Here is a 20,810-nt window from a genome sequence, read left to right on the forward strand (position 1 = left end):
GATTATAGGCACTCACCACCATGCCCAGCTAATTTTTTGTATTTTTAGTAGACACAGGGTTTCACCATGTTGGCCAGGATGGTTTCAATCTCCTGACCTTGTGATCCACCTGCCTCAGCCTCCCAAAGTGCTGGGATGACAGGCATGGGCCACTGCGACAGGCTGGAACTGGATGTTTCAATGCCCACGTATGAGACACTATTCATTTTTCTGAGACTATACAACAGCCCAAACATCATGTTCTCTTCTGAGAAGAGAGACTGTGAGGATGGATTTGTCCAATGGCCCTGATCTAGGTGAGAGCATCAAGCACTCAAAGGCATGAGTGAGCCAGTGGACACAAGCAACTGTTGGGATTTGGACACGGGAGTTAAGAGACATGGGTTCAAGTTCCAGACCTGCCACTTAAGGACTGACCCTAGAAAAGCCCCCACACCTCAGTATCCTCAGCTGTGAAATGGATGCAATGAAGAGATTGCATTTATCAAATGATCTGTCTCCAAAGATTAGCTCACTTCCAAAATTCTGTACCATGATTTGGAGATAAAATTTAGAGGCTGCTCATCTTAATGTTTAGCCCTGAACTCCAGGAAAGTTGTAGAAGTGGATATATTTGACTGAATCCCATCCTCTCTATTACAATTTTGCTTTTTAAGGGAAACTGCACCTGACATCATATTACTGCTAGTTCTAGCTCACAACGCTGTTCTTTTGGCCACAGAAAGAACTTGAAGGTTCCACCCAGTCACTCAGGTTTGGCCTTTAAAAATATATTCCACCAACAGTGGGGGCCCCCGACCGACCTTGAAATTATATAGCTCCAAAATTATTTTCTGTCTTTCAGACCCTTTATTCCAAGCCAAACCAACCCAGGAGTTCTTGCAAATCCATTTGGAGGTGAGGAAGTGGGAGGCTCCATTTGGGGAAATGATGAGGCTCTTCCTTCCTCTTGGAGTTGAGTGAGCTCCCTCTCCAGGATTCCCACGGCCTCAGAAGCCAAGGTTCAAGGGTCTGAGAAATAGGGCAGAATCAGGTTTCCCTTTAGACCACAAGTCCGATATTGTACTCCATCCACTGTAATAGGTATGTGTAATATAACATTGTGTTAGTTTTCTCTACAGGGACAGAACCAATAAGAGAGAGATATATATATGTATGTATGTATGTATATTTATTTATTTACATATATATATATATATAGGGAAGTTTATTAAGTATTAACTCACATGGTCACAAGGTCCCACAATAGGCCATCTGCAAGCCCACGAGCAAGAGAGTCAGTCCAAGCCCAAAGCTGAAGAACTTGGAGTCCAGTGTTCAAGGGCAGGAAGCATCCAGCACAGGAGAAAGATGGAGGCTGGGGGGCTAAGCCAGTCTAGTCTTTTCATGCTTTTCGCCTGCTTTATAGCCTGGCCATGCTGAAAGCTGATTAGATGGTGTCCACCCAGATTAAGCGTATGTTGGCTTTTCCCAGACCACGGACTCAAATGTTAATCACCTCTGGCAACACCCTCACAGACACACCCAGGATCAATACTTTGCATCCTTCACTTCAATCAGGTTGACAGTATTAACCATCACAAATGTAATCAAAGTGGAAGAGAGAGTATATCTAACAGTTACCCTCTTAAGCTCTGGGGTCACGTAACTTGAATACGTGATTTCATCCACTTTAACTTTAGTCTCCTCATGTTTAAAATGGGCCTAGCAAAATCTTCACTTCATAAGAGTGGTGTACAAATTCAATGAGATAATTCATGCCAAGGAAAAGGCGTGTAGAAAGTCTTCAGCAATATGTAGTTTTTGCTTATGTTGTGTCCCAAGGATCCTAAAACGCATGCTTTATCTGCCCCCTGAAATTCTCCCATGAGAACAAGGTAACACCGCAGCTAGGTTTTACCTACATGTCTCATCTGTGAGAAGGAGTAGGAGTTGTGGAACTTTCTAGTTTGGAGTGGGCATGAACCGGTTCCCTGGTTGTAAGCCAACACCTCTGAATTTTGCATCTGTGATTTCACTTCACTCCAAAGCTCCAAAGTACCACCCCTGCCATTTGTAGATAGAGGTGAGAAATGAGTCATTTTTGCCACCTTCCTCAAAGCTCTGATAATTTTAAACACACCTATGTTCATTAGTGTTCCATGCGAAACATAAAATAACTTTTAGTTAGGGCTTGGGCAGTCAAATGCACCCAAGCTTAATTAGAAAAGAAGATGTATAATGTCATGCAGAGACAAATAACCTGGGTCTTAGTGTGGCACCTGTGGGTGAACTAGGAGGATCAAGGGAACAGTCATGATTCATTCATCCTGGCTCTGTTGTCTGGCAGCTGCAGAACTGTGGGTAAGCTGCTGAACCTCTCCAAGCCCACACTTCCTTCTTTACAAAGAGAAGGTAAAAGCCTTCCTAGGATCATGATGGAGACAGTGTTCCGTACTAAGTATTTGTTGCTACTTATTTCACTGCGCTTCTCTCCACAAAGTCTGACGGCTTAAGGAGGCAAGTCTGTTAGCCATTTGGTATCTCCTCATCAATGGCAACTATAAGCAGGCAGCTCATCCTCTCCTAGCACCTATCCTCAACTTGCACTACCGGCAGTACCTGAGAGACTCCAAACCCAACACCAGTCGTGGGTACATTTCCCAGTCGCACACATGTAGTTGGGCTGGGAGTGAGCTGGAGCCAAAAGAGAAGGAACTACTTTCACAAGATTCTCACTAGCTGTTTCTTGCCACCCCTACAGAGAGGTCACATCCAGCTGGAATCTGGTGGGAACTGACTCAGTAGGGATTCTCATACTGGAAGGACACAGAGAAAGTATCCTTGTCTCTTGAATATCTCCAGTTTCTTTTGTGGGGCTTCCCCTGCTACATCTGATGACCTTTGAGTCTTGATCACAGCATTTCCCACTTTGACTTGCTGTTTACTTAATTTTTTCTTTTTTTTCCTTTTTTTTTTTTTTGAGATGGAGTTTCGCTCTTGTTACCCAGGCTGGAGTGCAATAGCGTGATCTCGGCTCACCGCAACTTCCGCCTCCGGGGTTCAGGCAATTCTCCTGCTTCAGCCTCCTGAGTAGCTGGGATTACAGGCACGCGCCACCATGCCCAGCTAATTTTTTGTATTTTTAGTAGAGACAGGGTTTCACCATGTTGACCAGGATGGTCTCGATCTCTTGACCTTGTAATCCACCCGCTTCGGTCTCCCAAAGTGCTGGAATTACAGGCTTGAGCCACCGCGCCCGACCGTTTACTTAATTTTTTCTTATTCTTAGACTTGTAGTCATTAATAGCGTGGACTCTGGTCTTAGACTATCTGAGTTGAAATGCTGCTGTACCTCTTACTACCTATGGCACTTTCAGCAAGTTACATGGCCCCTCTGCATCTCAGTGTCCACATCTAGAAAATTAGGGTGAAAATCGCTCTTCCTTAATAGGGATGTTGTGAGGATGAAATGAATTTGTGCAGGTAGAGCACTCAGAACAGTGTCTGGATTGCAGTTAGCAGCATATGTGTTGACTCTTTTATTATTGCTTCCTTTTGCCTGAGTGACATCTCACAATTAGCAGGGTTCTTCAGAGGTTTCATCTTTCAAAAGAGAGGGGATAGAGACTGCCCAGTCAGCTCTTCACTCAGGACACTGAGCTAATCCATCATCTTGCAACACACAGTTGGACTCTCTTCCTGCCTGTTTGCTGTCATCTTAGAGTGGCTCCATCCTTCCTGTTCTTAGGACAGTTCCTCTTTTTCTGGAACTATCTGTTTACTCACATTTCTGTATATCCACCCTTCCCCACACAGAGAGAAATACAGATTCACATTTTACAAACAGATAAAAACTTAACTTGTAAAACCCAAATACTCAAATACACCAACCCCACCACTATAACCCAAAGCAAAGAGCAGCTCTGCTACATCCCTAATTCTCCCTAAATATGAGTGGTACCTAGGAGACTGCTTTGGGCTTTTAAAATATTTCCCCTCAACAGTTAAAGCCACAACAACAAGGGAGTTGAATTAAAAGAATTCTCTAAGGTAAATTTGTCTTCTTTGCCCCTTAGGTAAAATTATGGAAATAATATTCCAAAGCACCACACAATACCCTCTCCCTACCAGACCCCAGTCCTCCTGACCCATGCAGCCTATTGGGAGCAAAGTGCATCTTCATGTAAAGCTCTGATGAGAGACATGGGCAACTCTGAGCACTCCTCATGCCTTTCCCAGTCTGTATAGCACATGATAACTCCAGACATTTCCAAAAAGTTACCCATCAGCTTCCCAGCAAAACAAAAGGCCATAAATTGGCACTTTCTTTTCTCTCTCCGCCCAAACTGTTCATGCAGACAAAAAAAAATTTAAGTCTACAAGTTGAAAAAAGCTTTCTTTTTTTTTTTTTTAAAGCAGCTACCCACATTAAAGGAAGACTGTTTAATTCTAGATCTACAGCTAGAAGATCAAAAATAGGAATAATTAAAGTCTGAGATGTAACTGTTAAGAAAGGCATATTTTATCCTCTTTGCCAAGTCTTTAAACAGGTAAACTACATATTTAAGAAAGCATGAAGATCTGAAAATCCCAATGGGATTTTTTTTTTTTTGTTTAAGACATAATGAATTCGGTCTTCAGAGACCGTGAAGCAGGGTTTATAAAGCTCTCTAAACTGTCAGCTGAATAATTATCTAGCAAAGCCCGTGTGGAGGTGACTCCCTGTGATTCAGCTTCTTTCCTGTTTTGAAACAGAAGGTTATTAACCTCTGGAACAAAATTGGGCAGAGTCAGGAACATCAGTTTTATGCAAACAGTATTTCCTTTTTGTGGCCTTCCTTTTCGTCCTATAATATTTAATTTTTTAAAGTCTTACAAATATACTGAATTCTACTCAAACACCCTTTCCAAATGTCCCAGATTGCATGTAGAACATAAAAGAAAAAAAATAATGAAACAAGTCTCCCTTTTCCAAAGTGACCAGAGCCAAATGAACTTTATGTCAAAAACCCATGAATAATATGACAATTCATATTTCAAAGAGAAGGTGAGGCAGGCACGTTAAGGGTCGTATGCAAAATAAGAATTCTGAAAAGAAAATCTCATTACTGCCAAACCTGTTGGCTTTTTAATATGATTATAATTTTAAATTGTGGCTTTAAAATATCTAAGTGCTTGGATGTTATTGCTTTCAAGTCTCCACTTGAGAGATTGTGGCTGTGGCTTCCCTTTTACCTAAAAGTAATCTGGACAGCTGAATAATGGGCTCGTCCGTTTGTTGCATAGACCTGTTCATCATATTTTGAAACTAACCTATTCAGCCTCCTTCCCCACAAGATGCAAAGTACCTTCAAGCAAAGACAATACATGTCATTATCTTAACTTGACTGAAGGAAAAGCTAAGCAGTGAACTTGAGATCGGATGCAAAACCTGAAATGGAGCAGAAATAGTGCCTGGCATGTTGGTATTCAAAAAAACCCTTGCCTGGGTGTCAGACAGAGCTGTTGACTACACCAGCCCAGGTAGGAGATATGGGATTCGAGGTGTAGAACACAGAAGCCCAGTTCATTGAGTGTAAAGAAGGAAAATTAACAGCCCACCTCTTCCAGAGCTTGCCAGCTTCCCTTAAGCTTTCTCAAACAAGATATTTTCTTGTTTTGTTTTTTTTTTTGTTGTTGTTGTTCTAAAAACAGAAATCTACCTACTGTTACTGCTACTGCCCATCATCCGCCACATGTCAAAATGAATCTGTAATAGGCAGGGGATTTCCTGCTTCATTCTCAGGGTAGGCGTGGAGTTGGGAAAAGGGTGATGCATAAGAATGTAATCCTGGCTTTCTATCCCCAGCTGAAGATCACCTTAGCTACACAGTCTCCGTTATCCATGTAGAGAAATGTGTTTGAGGATAGGAGGCCAGGATCGCATTCTTGTTCATCAAAAAATCACCAAAGCAGCTGTAACTGTTCCTGGTGGGACCTTATTTCTAGACTCATCAGCCTGAACTGTGCTTTAAGGACTGGAACTGGGTAAGCATGCCATCATTATTCCCTGGACAAACCAACAAATGAAGAAATACGCATAAAGGAGCAATCTTACAATCGCATGCTTCATAGCTTCCTCCTGGAATCTGGAATTATGTTGTTACAGTGCTTTATTTTACCACAATATTTTGAGGTCATCCCAGCCTTAGAAAGGTGCATGTCTTTGTGACTTCCCCCTACCTCAAGGTATGCTACTAACTTCTTGGGAAACTTCTCTATCCTAACACTTAAACTTCCATGTTTGGGATCCACATTCATCTTCTCTCTTTATTCAGGCTGCTCAATTCTCAGTGTTCCAAGCGCCATAAACATCAAAGTCTCTTTGACTGTTTCTTTCCCAAAATTTCAAAGCCCTTCCTGAAAATGGACTCCCAAAGTCTCCTGTTCTGATATCTTGGAGTTCCCAGCTCAGACATGATAATTAGGCCCTGATTAGTTGAAAAGCTAGGTTCAAATGTATGGCACATCTGTATAAACCATGAGAGCTTGACAGCTGCATTTCTCAGTGCCAGCCCCGCTTTGTAATAGAGAAAACGCAGGCACAATCCACAAGAGATGCTGAGACAATATCTCAGCATAACCAGAGAACAGGGGTTCCTTTCAACTCCCAGTATTCTTTGATAGCATTAACTCCATGGCTCCCGGGATCATTGGCATTACCAAGTCATATTGTAGCCAATCTGTCTTTCCCTGCTGCCTGAAGACCAGCCAAGAGCTGTCTTTACCCTTCCAGTGCACTTTCTTTCTAGAAACTAGAACAATTGCATGACATGCTGTAACTGACCAGCGACTACTTGGCTAGAGGACATTCTGAGGGATGCCTTTCAGTTCTGCAAAACCTAGCAAATCAAATCAAAGCAAACAAATAAAAATACAACAGCTTGGCATCATCAGGATCAGGGGCTAAAGTAAAAAAAAAATCTAATTTTGTCAGGTAGATGGAATTTTTACCTTAGATTTTGTCAAATTTATATGAGAAAATGTAAACTTATGGTCTCCATAGAAAGCCAATGGTTAAATATTACAATGTGGACCAATCTCACCCAGATAGAATTCCTAAGTACATTGATACCTAAGTAATTCTTCCTTAGGTGTCCTTAAATCTTTAGAAAATCATTTCTGATTTATTTCCAGGTAGGTCTTAACATATTTTTTACTAAGTATATTCCTGGGTAGCTTACAGTTCTGTAAATGTCATCTTTTTTTTCCTCATGACATTTTCACAACTGCCTATTAATTGGGTATAGTGTCTGGCCAACTTGCTGAATTCTCTTATTAGTTGAAATCATTTTTAAGTTGATTTGCATGGATTTTCCAAATAGAAAATCATCATGTCTGCAAGTAAAAATGGTTTTGCCTTTTTTTCAACATTTATGTTTTATTTATTTTTATTATTTTTAACCATTAGAGAAGACTTTGAGCAATACTGGTGTGTCCTTATTGTCTTTGTTTCTGATTTCAAATTGGTGATTCACCATTGAGCATGATGTTTGCATAGGGTTTCTTTTCTTCATTAAAATAAAGCTGTTTTCATTTTGATTTCTATTTTAAGTTTTCTAATCATTAATTTGTCTTTGTTTAATTCATTAACATTTTTTTTGAAATCTATCAAAATGGCCTGATTATTTTTTTCCTCTTAATTCTTGATCAAATTTATTACATTGATAGATTTCCTAATGTTGAAAAATCTTGGCATTCCAAGGATAAGCCCTACTTAATTAAGATGTATTATTCTTTTAATATACAAAAGAATTTAATTTGCCAATGTTTTATTTAGGATTTGTGTACCTTTGTTCAGGAATGTGACTGATCTACAGTTTTCTTTTCCCACATTATTCTTTGTTTAGTCATGGTATATGGTTATGCAATCCTCGTAGATGAGCAGAGAAGCTTCCCATTTTATTCTATGTTCTGAAAGAAGTGATAAAGCCCCAGAATTATCTGTCTTGACGAGCAGAGCCTTCTGACTAGCTTTGACTAACTTTTTAATGTTTCTGTAATTACCTCTTTTCAGCCAGTGTTGGAATTTATATTTACCTAGGAAAGCATCCATTTTTTAAATCTAAATTTTCAAATTGATTGTAATGAAGTGGAAAAATGGTATCTTTTAATGTTTTAAAACTCCTAACAAGATCTTGGTCCCCTTTCTTATTTCTAACTTTGTTTTGTGAATGTCCTCCTTTTTCATAATTGCAGCCTTGATCAATTTTTCTTTTTTGCTTTTACTCCATTAATTCCTGCATTTCATATGTTTATTTATTCTTTCCCTCTGTGTTTTTGGGGGGGTTACCTTATTATTTGTCATTAGCTTCTTAATTCATAAGTTTAATGCATTTTTACAAACCTTTCTCATTGTCAAATTAGGATGTTTAAAGCTATAAAATGTCCTCTGAGTATAATTTTGTATACAACCTCTGCAGTTTCTTTTCTTAAGTGCTGTGCTCACAGTTCATTTACTCCCAAATTGTTTTTAATCTCAGTAAGATTTCTTTTTAACCCAGAAGTTATTTAGAAATCTGTGTTAAAATTTCCTGATAGATGTACCTAGAATATGTAAAATGTTTCCACAAATTGTTAATGAAATGACAACCTGATATAAAATAAGCCAAAATTTAAACAAGTACTTCACAAAAGGAGATATTTGATTAGCCAATAAATTTACAAATAGGGGGCCAGGCATGTGCCTTTAATCCCAGGACTTTGGGAAGCTGAGGTGGGTGGATGGATCCCTTGAGGTCACGAGCTCGAGACCAGCATGGCCAACATGGCCAAACCTCTTCTCTACTAAAAATACAAAAATTAGTTGGGCATGTTGGTGGGCACCTGTAATCCCAGCTACTCAGGAGGCTGAGGCAGGAAAATCACTTGAACCCAGGAGGCAGAGGTTGTAGTGAGCTGAGATCATGCCACTGTACTCCAGCCTGTGTGACAGACTCCATCTGAAAAAAAAAAAATTAGTAAAAGGGGTTGAATATTTAATATTATTTTAATATTAATGTTTGATATTAATGTTTAATATTAATATTTGAATACTGATATTCAACTCCTTTTTATAAATGTATTGGTTAATCAAATATTAATATTAATATTTCCTAGTCATCAGGAAAATGCAAATTAAAACCACAATGGGATATGTCTTGTATTCTCTCTCTCATCATTATATGATATAAGATGTATATGATAGGCTAATGAGAGAAAAAGAATATAAAACATCATCTGAGACCTCATAGAGCTTACCTTCTAGTGGTAAAGCCTAATGTTTTTGTCAAATTATCATACAAATTTAATCCATTTACATATATTGTAATTACTAATATGATTGGCTGTATTTCCACGATTTTATTTTATGTCTTCCATCTATCCTAGTTTTTTTTTTTTTTTGAGATGGAGTTTCATTCATGTTGCCCAGTCTGGAGTGCAATGGCATTTTCTTGGCTCACCGCAACCTCGCTCCTGAGTTCAAGCAATTGTTCAAGCGATTCTCCTGCCTCAGCCTCCCGAGTAACTACAGTTAACAAGCATGTGCCACCACACCCAGCTAATTTTGTATTTTTGGTAGAGATGAGGTTTCTCCATGTTGGTCAGGCTGGTCTCAAACTCCCAACCTCAGGTGATCTGCCTACCTTGGCCTCCCAAAGTGCTGGGATTATAGACACGAACCACTGTGCCGGGCCGATTGATACCTGTTTTAAGAAAAGTTGTTAGTCTTCCCTTTTTGCCATTTGCTTACATTTAAATACTTTGAACTTTTTTCACTAGTAGGTTGGACATTATGCATATTATTTTTATTCTTTCTTGGTGATTATGCTTAAATTTTAACACACATTTAAGCATATATTTTTCTATGAATATCTGGTATTAGCCAATATCTCTGTACTCTCCCTGGAAAGTTATCTATTGATTTGACGCAATTGCAAATTGGCCTACTTTCACTTTCCCCATATCCCACCCAGCATTCCAAAGCCACTCCATTGAGATCATTTGAGATTTTAGTTTTAGTTTAGTTCTATTAATTACTTTTTACATCGTGCTATCAACAACTTTTTAGGTTTAACTTATAATTTTACAAGCTTAACACTTTCTTGTTATATATCGACCACTTGCTTAGCTTCATTTTTCTTTTTCTATTCTCGAGTGTATCCTCTTAAAGAGGGTCTGTGGTGGTAATCTTTCCAGTCCTTGCATGTCAGTGATTTCATTTTGCCCTTCAACTTTAATGCTAGCTTGGCTCAGCCTAAAATACTTTTCTTCCAGCTGTTCTCTTTGCAGCAGTTGAAAACCAGTGAATTCCCCTCAATTTCTATCATTTTTGTTCCGGTGCTGCTTTTCCTTAGATTTCAGTTTAACAAACGTTTGTTGAGTTCTCACTATGAGTTGGACACCTTCCTAGGTGCTGGGGATGCAGGGATGAGTAAGACACTGGTCTGGGCTCTGTGTGCTGGGTTCACTCCCCACTTCTGCCCCTGGTCTTTGTGCTTCTCTCAGACCCTCTTCTCCCCAAGGAGCCACCTTCCTCAAAGGAAGCCAGTGACTAGGCTGTGCAGCAGCAAATGGTGTGGTCTGACATTAAACAAACAAAAAACCCTGCACTGTGCTGACTTAATTCTCATTCTTAGGCATTTGGATGGGGGAAATGCCCAAAGAATGAAGCTGTAAAAATACTGCTGCCTGCCCTTTGGCCATCCACCCACTGAGGAAAGAGCTCAGGCCATCTGGTCTCTTCTGATAAGTGCTCTGACCCAGCTCTGATGGACAAACCATGTCTTTCTCAGTATCGTTTTCTGAGTAATGACATTGGGAGAGGAAAGACTAGCTTCTTGGTGAAGCAGTTTCCTGAAGGAAAAAAAATGGGGCTGAGGGTAAAGGGAGCATGTATTAAATTACCTGAAAAACTTTTTTGAAATGCAGATTCTGGGCCCTTACCCCCAGAAAATGAGATTTGACCCATTGGGGGACCTCAAATACACATGTTTTGAAAAAGTGCTTTAGGTAATTATCATATGCATTATACGCATGACTCCCCTGCCACCTCCTAGTAGACTAATGTTATCTAACTCTTTTCTTTTATACATGGACCACAAAAGAAAGGTGATGGATTTGCCTAAGGCTACAGAGTTAGTTAATCGTAGAGCCAGGAAGAGACTAGAGAACTTTTTGATTCCCAGATGACTGCTTCTTCTGCGAGTGCTTCTTCTGCCATTACCTATGCTTCCCCTTTAACTCTTGTTCTTCTGGCAGTGATGATGATGATCATCGTCATTATCATCATCATCATCATCATCAGACATTCTACTGGCCACATTGCATAAAATTATCTCTCCTATTTGCAATAGTCCTATAAGGCAAGTATTATCTCCATTTCTCACCCGCTGTCCATGTTACCAACCTTCACACACTATGCATCCTGAGACTGAGAATCTGCCATCACCAGGTTCCCCTATATCTTTTGTCCCTTTTCATAAGGCCTCTTTACATCTTGCCTTAATGGAAATGTGGCTGTCCTCTTCATCTGCAGCCTCTCAAATGGAGACAATTCCTGTCCCACCTCATTCTCCTTATAGTAGAGAGCCTGAAAGTGTGGTAAATGTCACATTGTACTTTCAATTCAGTTATCTTCTAACCTCCTCCTTCAAAGCGCCTAGATCCTCTCGAATTCATGTCACCAAACTTAACCATCTGCCATCCATATCTGCTACTGTCATCTACCAACTCACTCCCTCCATTCATCAATAACTTTAACACCTGGCACTCTACTCCTATTCCTATCACCATTCTTGGTGACTTTAACAAACTTGTAGAATAGTGACTTATGGAATACCTTGCCCTCTGAGCTCCCTGACCTCTTCACCTCCAACAATTATTAATCTCTATTCCACCTCAGCCACACTCTCATAATTGTGTCCCTAACCCTGTCATCCCAATTAAGGTACCACTTCCAAAATCTGTGTTTCAGCGCTCCCCATATTCTAAAATCAATCCATTGACCCTACCATTTTTATCTCTTTATAAAGATACAAAAAAATACACTATATATGCTCTTCTCCTTATATCCTCACTTACCTTCTTGTTCTGCTTAATTCCTTGGTTCACCATTATAATTACTGCTTCGTGCATTATCTTAGTTTTCTAACCTTTCTCTTTCTGTCAAACTCATCTGGCAAATGCACATTCAAAATTAAATCCATATCCACATATCTTGTGACTACACCTGAGGTGCTCAAAGTTCTGGCAGAAAACACGAAGATGCTAGTGAGTTTACCTTCATCACATTATTGCACACCCCAAATAGGCAGTCAGCACACCTGGCAGTTTTATGATACTTTAATGTGCTTGCTTCATGAAAATATTTTCTTCACATCTTCCCTTTTGTTCTTAAACTTTATAAATGGCTAGCTTAGCCTGGGTTCCCCTAAAAGCCATGCCTGAAATGCAGGCTACCCGAAGGTAGTTTTTTGTTTTTGTTTTTTGAAATGGAGTCTCACTTTGTCATCCAGGCTGGAGTGCAGTAGTGGCACGCTCTTAGCTCACTGCAACCTCCGCCTCCCGGGTTCACTGCCTCAGCCTCCCAAATAGTTGGGACTACAGACACATGTCACCATGCCTGGTTAATTTTTGTATTTTTGTAGAGACTGGGTTTTACCATGTTGGGAATTACAGGTGTGAGCCACTGCGCCTGGCCCGGAAGGTAGTTTTCCTAAAAAGCAATCCTAGGGATCTAGAGAGAGGATCCGAGGAGTGATACAGGGGAAAGGCAAAGATGCCTGAGGGAGTGGGCTGCTCCTGGGACAACAGGTGTTCAATCCCCTGGGACCTTCTCAAGATCCTGGTAGAATGCAGCTTATATTTATCTGCTTGGGGGGTAAAATGGTTCAGCATTTATCCATAGGATCCTGCCTTCCATTGATCAAAGGTGGTCCTCGACACTAACTTCCTCACATCTCCAGGCTGTCCAAGGGTGAGTGCCCAGTGGATTCTACAGGCAGTCCACACAGCAGCTTCAGAGGGGTCCTGGGCAGACATCGCCACACTACTGCAGAGCAAAGCTGTTTTGACACCTGTGCAGAACTGGCCACTGTAATGGTCAGAAGAGTAGCGAGTGACACTGGGAGGATTTGAAATGTGGCACAAGAGATATCCCTTGTATCTCTCTTATCTGGCATGGACCCTCTAAACCTAATCTGAGTCTTTTGTAAGGCTGCAGTCTCTGCCAGAACTTAGTGCCAGAGAATGAGTGACACAAACTCTGATCCCCTGCCTCAGCTGATCTCAAGACCATACCTGGTATACATCACTTATTTCTACCACCCAGTCTCCATTTCCCTCATCCCCAGTCAGCATTTAGTGTAAGCTGCTTGTTTTGTGCAGTGACAAAGACCCTTATCCCCAAGAGGGATCCCTTACATACGCTTCCCATGCCATGGTTGTTGAATTGTGGATCTGTCATAGTTTTGGGGCAAGAGAACACTGAAAGCCACTCCTGTAGATAACCGGAGGTTCAGACACAGACCTCCCTGCCTCACTGGCTAGCTAGCAGCAATCCAACCCCTCAAGGCAATGGAGACTAGTGCCATGTGAGCACCATTTGGGTGCTGGCCCTGGGAGAAGGTAAGAGAGATAGTTGGACGGAAAGTTATGCGGGGGCCAGAGACCTTAACAAACTTCACAGAGATGGGCCTATCATTTCTTGAGGACCTACTATGTGCCTGGTAATTCGGGTGACTTGTCATTTCCACCCGAGAGCGCCTCTGTTATCCTCACTTTCATAAGAGGAAACAAATTCAGAGCAAAGAACTAACTTGCTGAGCCAGAGTTCACACCCGGACTAAAGCCCTTCCTCCCAGTCGGAGGGAGCTGCTTCTGCCAGAGAGCGAGGCCTTCCAGGTAGGGCTCCTTTCAAGGCCCAATCTGACTAGACCTGCGTGCAGAATCCGTAAGGAATCGTGTACTATGACACTGCCAAGGAGTGAGATCCTGACGTGGCTGGCCGTAGGGCACCTGCAGCCTCTCCTCTGCCCTTGCTGCAGGACACCTCTTTGCTTCTTTTGGGTGTGAGGTGTCGGGCAGACCAGTAAAGTGTGATCCTTTCAAGTCCATCCAGGAAACGCACCTTTCTCCTTAAAGTCTCCCTCTCTTCCCAGGACCCTCCCTGTGCACCTTCAGGAACACAAAACCCACTCAGGTCGCCTGTGCGCAGGGGGTGGATCCAGTCCGCACGGTGGCAGCGGTGTAGCCGGCCTGGGTCTGGCCCCGGGCCAGCTAGGGCTGCGGCCGCCTCCTTTCTGCGGGAGCAGCGACAGTGCGGTAATGCCAGCGCGGGCAGGGCGCGGGGAGGCTGCGGGAGGACGCGAGTTAGAGGCGTGGGCTCTCTCTCATCAGGAGAGGCAGGGACGGCGGCCAAGTCCCGGGAGCGTGCCGGGCCCACTTGAAAGCGCCAGGCGGCTGGGGAAGAGCAATCACACGGAGGAGCCCTAAAGCTGGAGCTGTCTGGGGAAGACAGCAGCCGCCGCGAGGGCACGAAGGCAGGCGAGCAGCCGCCGGGGCTGGCTGCGGCCGCGCGAGGGCCTCTCGGAAGCTGACGGTGGATTTCAAGAGCGCCACCCGGAGGGGCTTCAGGACCTACGGAGAGACGGAGGGCGGCCTGGGGGCCGACCTCGTTTCCCCACGTGCTCTTCCCCGCCCCCTCGGGCTGCCCACGCTGCCCTTACTTTTGTGAGAGCCTCAGCCCCTGCCCTGGCCCCCTCTCCTTGAGTCGCTCCTGTTCTCTGACTGCTGACCCCCAAGACCATTGTTCTTCCAGACGGAGCCCCGGAATAATAGGCTGCAGCGTTGACATCCCTGGGGTGGTAAGAGCCAGGGCTGCTGTTGAGTGGGTGCCTCCTCTGTGCAGGCCCAGCGCCCGGAGCACCCCAGCTTTAGAGAGGCAGCAGAGCAGGCTTCCCTGCTCAGGCTCTGAACCAGCTGCCCTGCCTGGACTCTGGCCACTTCTGCCACTTACTGATTGTGAGACCGTGGACAGGTCATTTAATATCTCTGTGCCTTAGTTTCCTCCTCCATAAAACAGGGATGCTAACGGTGATGACACTACTTTCCTCATAGGGTTGAGTAGATGGGGGCAGAGCTGATGTGTGTTTTGAATCATTTTATTTACTCCTTGGAACAATGTGTGAATTGTCATATTTTATAGGGGGAAACTGAGGTTTCAGAGTGAATAGGCACTTGCCATATGACACATCTAACAGGAGCTGAGATCTGAAACCTACACTTTGTGACTCTAGGGTCCACACTTTTTTGGTCTTTGAAAATCAGAAGCAGAGAAAGAGACAGACTGACAGGTAGACAGGCAGAGAGAGCCCGTGCAGTGCCTGGGTTGGCACTGGACCCCTGCCAGAAGCAGGGATTCCAAGTGTGCTGCTTCACTTTTACTTCTACTCAGTGTCCTTGGAACCAGACCAAGATCTGGAGCCAAAATCCCCACTGCAGAGCGAGAGGCTCCAAATTAGATGGGTACAAAAATAGACACAGGCAGGTGATCTTTCCCAGCTCTTTCTTTCTCCCCTTCCACAATCAGAGCTTAGTGATACCCTAGCACTTACGGAGAAGCCATGGGCCCTGTGAAAGAAAGATGGGGCACTGTGGGGTTTATACTAAAACAGGAGTTGCAATCTAGCTTCAGAGTCTCATCAAAGTCCTTCTCTTGTCCCCTTTGAGACTCTGTTTCTTTTTTGTTTGTTTGTTTTTTGAGATGGAGTTTCACTCTTGTTACCCAGGCTGGAGTGCAATGGCGCGATCTCGGCTCACAGCAACCTCTGCCGCCTGGGTTCAGGCAATTCTCCTGCCTCAGCCTCCTGAGTAGCTGGGATTACAGGCACGCGCCACCATGCCCAGCTAATTTTTTGTATTTTTAGTAGAGACGGGGTTTCACCATGTTGACCAGCATGGTCTCGATATCTCGACCTCGTGATCCACCTGCCTCGGCCTCCCAAAGTGCTGGGATTACAGGCTTGAGCCACCATGCCCGGCCGAGACTCTGTTTCTAAACAGAAACAAGTGGAGGAACAGAGACTGGAGGGACAGAAATTGCGGAGTTTCAGCACTGTGCAGAGGCTCCAAGCATTAGAGTGTTCTCTAAGCTCTCCCAGTTCTTGACTTTCCTCTCGGTTTTCTTCTTGCAGCCCGATGCCAAGCACTCAATTAACCACCCTGCTCCTGCCCCCACCTCAGCCAAATGGGTACCAGATGTACTGTGTAGATTTCGGACAAAGTGGGGTAGAAAAACTTTACTCAGACAAATCTGCAGAGAAAACACAATTAGGCAAAGCAAACAGAGCTGAAGAGGCAGTAGGCAAGCCAAATGTCCAGGAGCTCACCTGCAACACTTTCCAGGAGCCCCTCAAAAACCATCCATTTCAAATAGGGGCCATATGGAAGCCCCAACCCAGCAATGGCAGGCTCTGAGCCTAGCAAATCAAGAGTCACCATGCCAGGGGCTGGGGAAGTGAAAAGAGATGAATTTGCTCGTGTTCCATCCTGGGGTCTCCAGGAAGGATATAGGGACTGTGGCTGCCGTAAAAACATAGGAGCTTGATGCCAAGAAGCACCAGAAAATTGGCCCAGCTCCTTCCTGATCTTGCAATCTAGACTTCCAGCTGGGGCCCAGAGTTGCAATCACTGGAAGAGGGAGGGACAAAGGCCCAGTTTGTTATAACCCTTTCTTTGGGGGTACTGCTCAGATCCCTGAGCTGAAAATAGCAGCCGTGACCTTGGGAGCTCCCTAATGGCCTGCCTACTCAGAGCATCAGGCAGCCCAGAAGGAGCTTCTGCCAACAGCAAATACCCAGAGTCCTGGGTGGTTTGGTCCTGCCACTACCTGGGAGCAGCAGCTGAGATGCAATACTCAATCACCCTCCACTGACATTACAGATACTAAAGGGAGAATTGCAAAGTTGCCTCTCACCTCACAGAGCAGTACAGTGCCAGGAGGCAGTGCTGTAAGCACAGCCTTATATCAGATGGATATAACCTACAACTCCAGTTCCACCTCTTACAAGCTGTGCAATCTTGAGTAAGTTACTGAACCTCTCTGGGCTTATGTCCTCATTTGTAAACTGGAGATAATATATATAATACACTTAAAGTTGCAAGGAAGATCAAGAGAAATATGCACATGTGTGGTGTTGAACACATACCTGGCACACAGCACTCAGTAAATGGCAGCAGCTTTGTGCTGAGCTCATTAGAAGGACCTAAATACCTATAGAAACGGGGAAGTAGGAGAGAGAGGAGTGAATACGAGGAATAAATCTGTAGCTGAAAGATGTGAGAAGATAAAAGAGCTACAGCTGGAAAAAAAAAATAACAAAGTGTCAATAGAACTGCATCATCCACACCCACTTATAAAAGAGGAACTGAGCTCTCTAACTTATTAGCAGGGGAGATGTTCTATTTTAAAACCCAGAGCAGCCCAAAGTACACATCAACTGTACTGCATCCACAGGGTGGGAATGATCACCCAGCTCTGCCTCTTTTCCTACTCCATAGCCTTGCATGATACCTGAGCTTGGCTCCCCTTATATTTCACTGAGGCCCGCCTTTTCTCTGTCCTACCTACCCTCTTTTTGTTACAGAACTGATTCCAGATGAAAAGTACTGGATGGATTCCAACTAGAAAGGAAAGTAACCCAGTGGCCTTTTGGAGGCTTGGTACCTGGAGCTGGTCTTGGCCACCACCTCTGTCCATAGATCTGACACCACCACAACCCACCAGTATGGCCCCGCATCTGCTGTGTTCTCTTCCCAGAGCTGACCAGGGGACCTCAGCACTCACAAGGATAGCAGGACGGGGAGCCACATGGCTGAAACCCGGGAAAACCAGGCCAAGTGCTAGCAATCCACAGAGCTTGTTTTTGGGGATTTTTTTAACAGAGCAACAAGGAATCTCAGTCTGGAAAATTTCACTTTATTTTCTTCAAACTTAAAAGTCCAACTCAGAGCTGCCAATTCAAGTGTCTGGTGAGAGATTCAGTCCAGTTGCTGTCGGGGCCCCTCCCTTCCCTAGGCTGCACAGGAATCTGGGGAGGCTTATCTTGCTCAGAAGATAGTGAGCAAGAGCCTCCAACTGCCTGGAGAGCAAAGCTTCCTCTCACCTCTTCTGGGCAAAGCCACAGCAATCCTTTGAAGTCCGATGGCTCTTGGCTGAGTGACAGACTCACTGTCAGGCTGGGGGTTGAGGATGCAGGACCTTGGGCTCAGCCTGCTTATGTGTAGGTGTACCATGCCGCCTTCCCCCACGAATTTCATCTCCTCCTTGGGATATGACTATAAAATGGTAATGTGGTTTCACTCTCTCCCTCCCCATAGCTCCAAAATCGTTTAGTCAAGAGAAAAATCACTTCTTCTCACTCATTAACCATGTAGGCTCTATAGTAGTTCAATGCCATTCCTCTAAAAGGGATATCCACTTGGACCCTCAGAATGTGACTTTAGGCCGGGCGCGGTGGCTCACGCCTGTAATCCCAGCACTTTGGGAGGCCGAGCCAGGTGGATCACGAGGTCAAGAGATCGAGACCATGCTGGTCAACATGGTGAAGCCCTGTCTCTACTAAAAATATAAAAAATTAGCTGGGGATGGTGGCACGTACCTGTAATCCCAGCTACTCAGGAGGCTGAGGCAGGAGAATTGCCTGAACCCAGGAGGCGGAGGTTGCAGTGAGCCGAGATCATGCCATTGCACTCCAGCCTGGGACAAGAGCAAAACTCTGTCTCAAAAAAAAAAAAAAAAAAAAAAAAAGAATGTGACTTTATTTGGAATAAGAATTTTTTTCAGATAGAACTAAGGTCAGGATCTCAAGATGAGATCATCTTGGCTTAGGGTAGGTCCTAAATCCAATGACACCCATCCTTATCAAAGAAAACACAGAGACCCAGTGTGGAAGGTCATGTGAAGACAGAGCCAAGGAATGCCGAAAGTTGCCAACAGCCACCAGGAGCAAGGAGAGAGGCATGAAACCAACTCTTTCTCAGAGGCTTCAGAAGGAACCAACCCTGCTGATTCCTTAATTTTGGAATTCTGCACTCTGGAGCTCTGAAAGAATAAAATTTCTGTTGTTTTAGGCCACCAGGTTTATGGGCAATTTCTTACAGCAGCCCTTGGAAATGAATACAGGCCCTTAGTATTCTTTCGTTAATTACCTTAGGCTTTTGCAAAGGACAGCCTTTTATCTTCCATAGCTTTTGCTTTCTGCCTTGCAAAAACTTCTATGGCACAGAAATAATAAGGCCCTAGATCCCTGCTAACAAGGGAAAGGGAAAGATAAGAAAGGAACACCTGCAAACTAAATTCTCGATAAATTATACTGACCCCAAACATTTATGGAACCTTTACTTGAAAGAAAGAACTGTGGTGAGTGCCGGGTGAGAGGACACAGAGCTTACGCCATGGAGCACCTGGGTTAAGTCTGGGCTTCCAAAGAGGTATATTGGAGGCCGGAGGTTTGCAGGTCTGATCTAGTGACGTGGTTAATGGTTCGTTTCTCCAGGAAGTCTAAGGCATCAAGCCAGGCAGATACACCTGCTTCTGAATTTGCTCATCAGTCTAATAATATGTTGCTGTGAGGTAGCTGGATTTATCTGGAGCCAGTGGCCCTGGTGGAAGCTTTTGACTAAGGCAGATAGAGTAGATGTGAGGTACAAGAATAAAGGAGAACATAGCTAAGCCCTGCTCTCCCACCTTTGGCTCCATGCCTGGGTATTTATGCCTGGGATTGATATTGCTCCCAAGTAGTGCAACATTTTCAAAGGATATCTAACTCTTTATAACTGCTATAGCACACATAAGTGCTAGTTCTAATCCCTAAGCAGTGAGTTAACATGGCTATCTAGCAAAATTTAAAGAACAAATAATTAATGGGTACAAATAAATGCTTTCTGACAAATGTAAACTCTTTTTAACTTGTTTATGTTTATTCCATGTATCATCTCAAAACCCTTCTATTCTTAAATCCAGGTCTCTTGGTTTTCCATAACTGTCCACAGATAACCTGTGACTTTAGTGTCAAGAGTTCTAATCTATGCACCAAACCTCTGTGACATGAACCTTTACAACAAATCTGCACATGCCCCCTGAACCTAAAATAAAAGTTTTTGGAAGAGTTCTGTGCAACATCCAAAGGCTTCTTCAGTGTTTCTTCTGTCCCCATAAAATGCAGATGGCAAAAAAAAAAGACACAAAAAAAACTCAGAAATGGGCCTCTAGACAATTCTAAACAGGTGTTAATTGCCTTGATCCCTCCCAATTAAGTGAGTCATCCGCCTCCATTCTCCTGGTCTCTGATCTGTTTCTGTGGTTTAGTTTTAATATCTTAAACTTACCCTTAAGCCCGGTCATCAGCACTGTTTGCCTCACTTTGTGTTTCACAGAACAATTATGACTTGAACTGGCTTAGTTAAAAGATAAATCTTTTGTAAGAGAAGGCGCTAACCCTCAGGGCTAATGGAACAAAGGACTTGATGCTACCAAGTTTCTCTTTTTGCACTTCTCTCTCTACTTCTCTCTGGTATCCAGTTCATTTAAGATCAGCTTCTTTCACTTGGTTGGGAATTGACTAACAGCCATTCCCTTGATTCACATGCTTTCATCAGTGAGGCATTTATGGCATTTTATAGCACCAATCGAAAAAAAAAATCCTAGGGAAAAATGCTGATTGACTTAGCTTAGCCTTTATGCCGATCCCCATGACTATTGGGATTTATGATTGACAGCGGCAATAAAAACACATGAATAGGGAACA

The sequence above is a fragment of the Callithrix jacchus genome, chromosome 2 (assembly GCF_049354715.1).
Source record: "Callithrix jacchus isolate 240 chromosome 2, calJac240_pri, whole genome shotgun sequence".
In the NCBI taxonomy this organism is placed as follows: domain Eukaryota; kingdom Metazoa; phylum Chordata; class Mammalia; order Primates; family Cebidae; genus Callithrix; species Callithrix jacchus.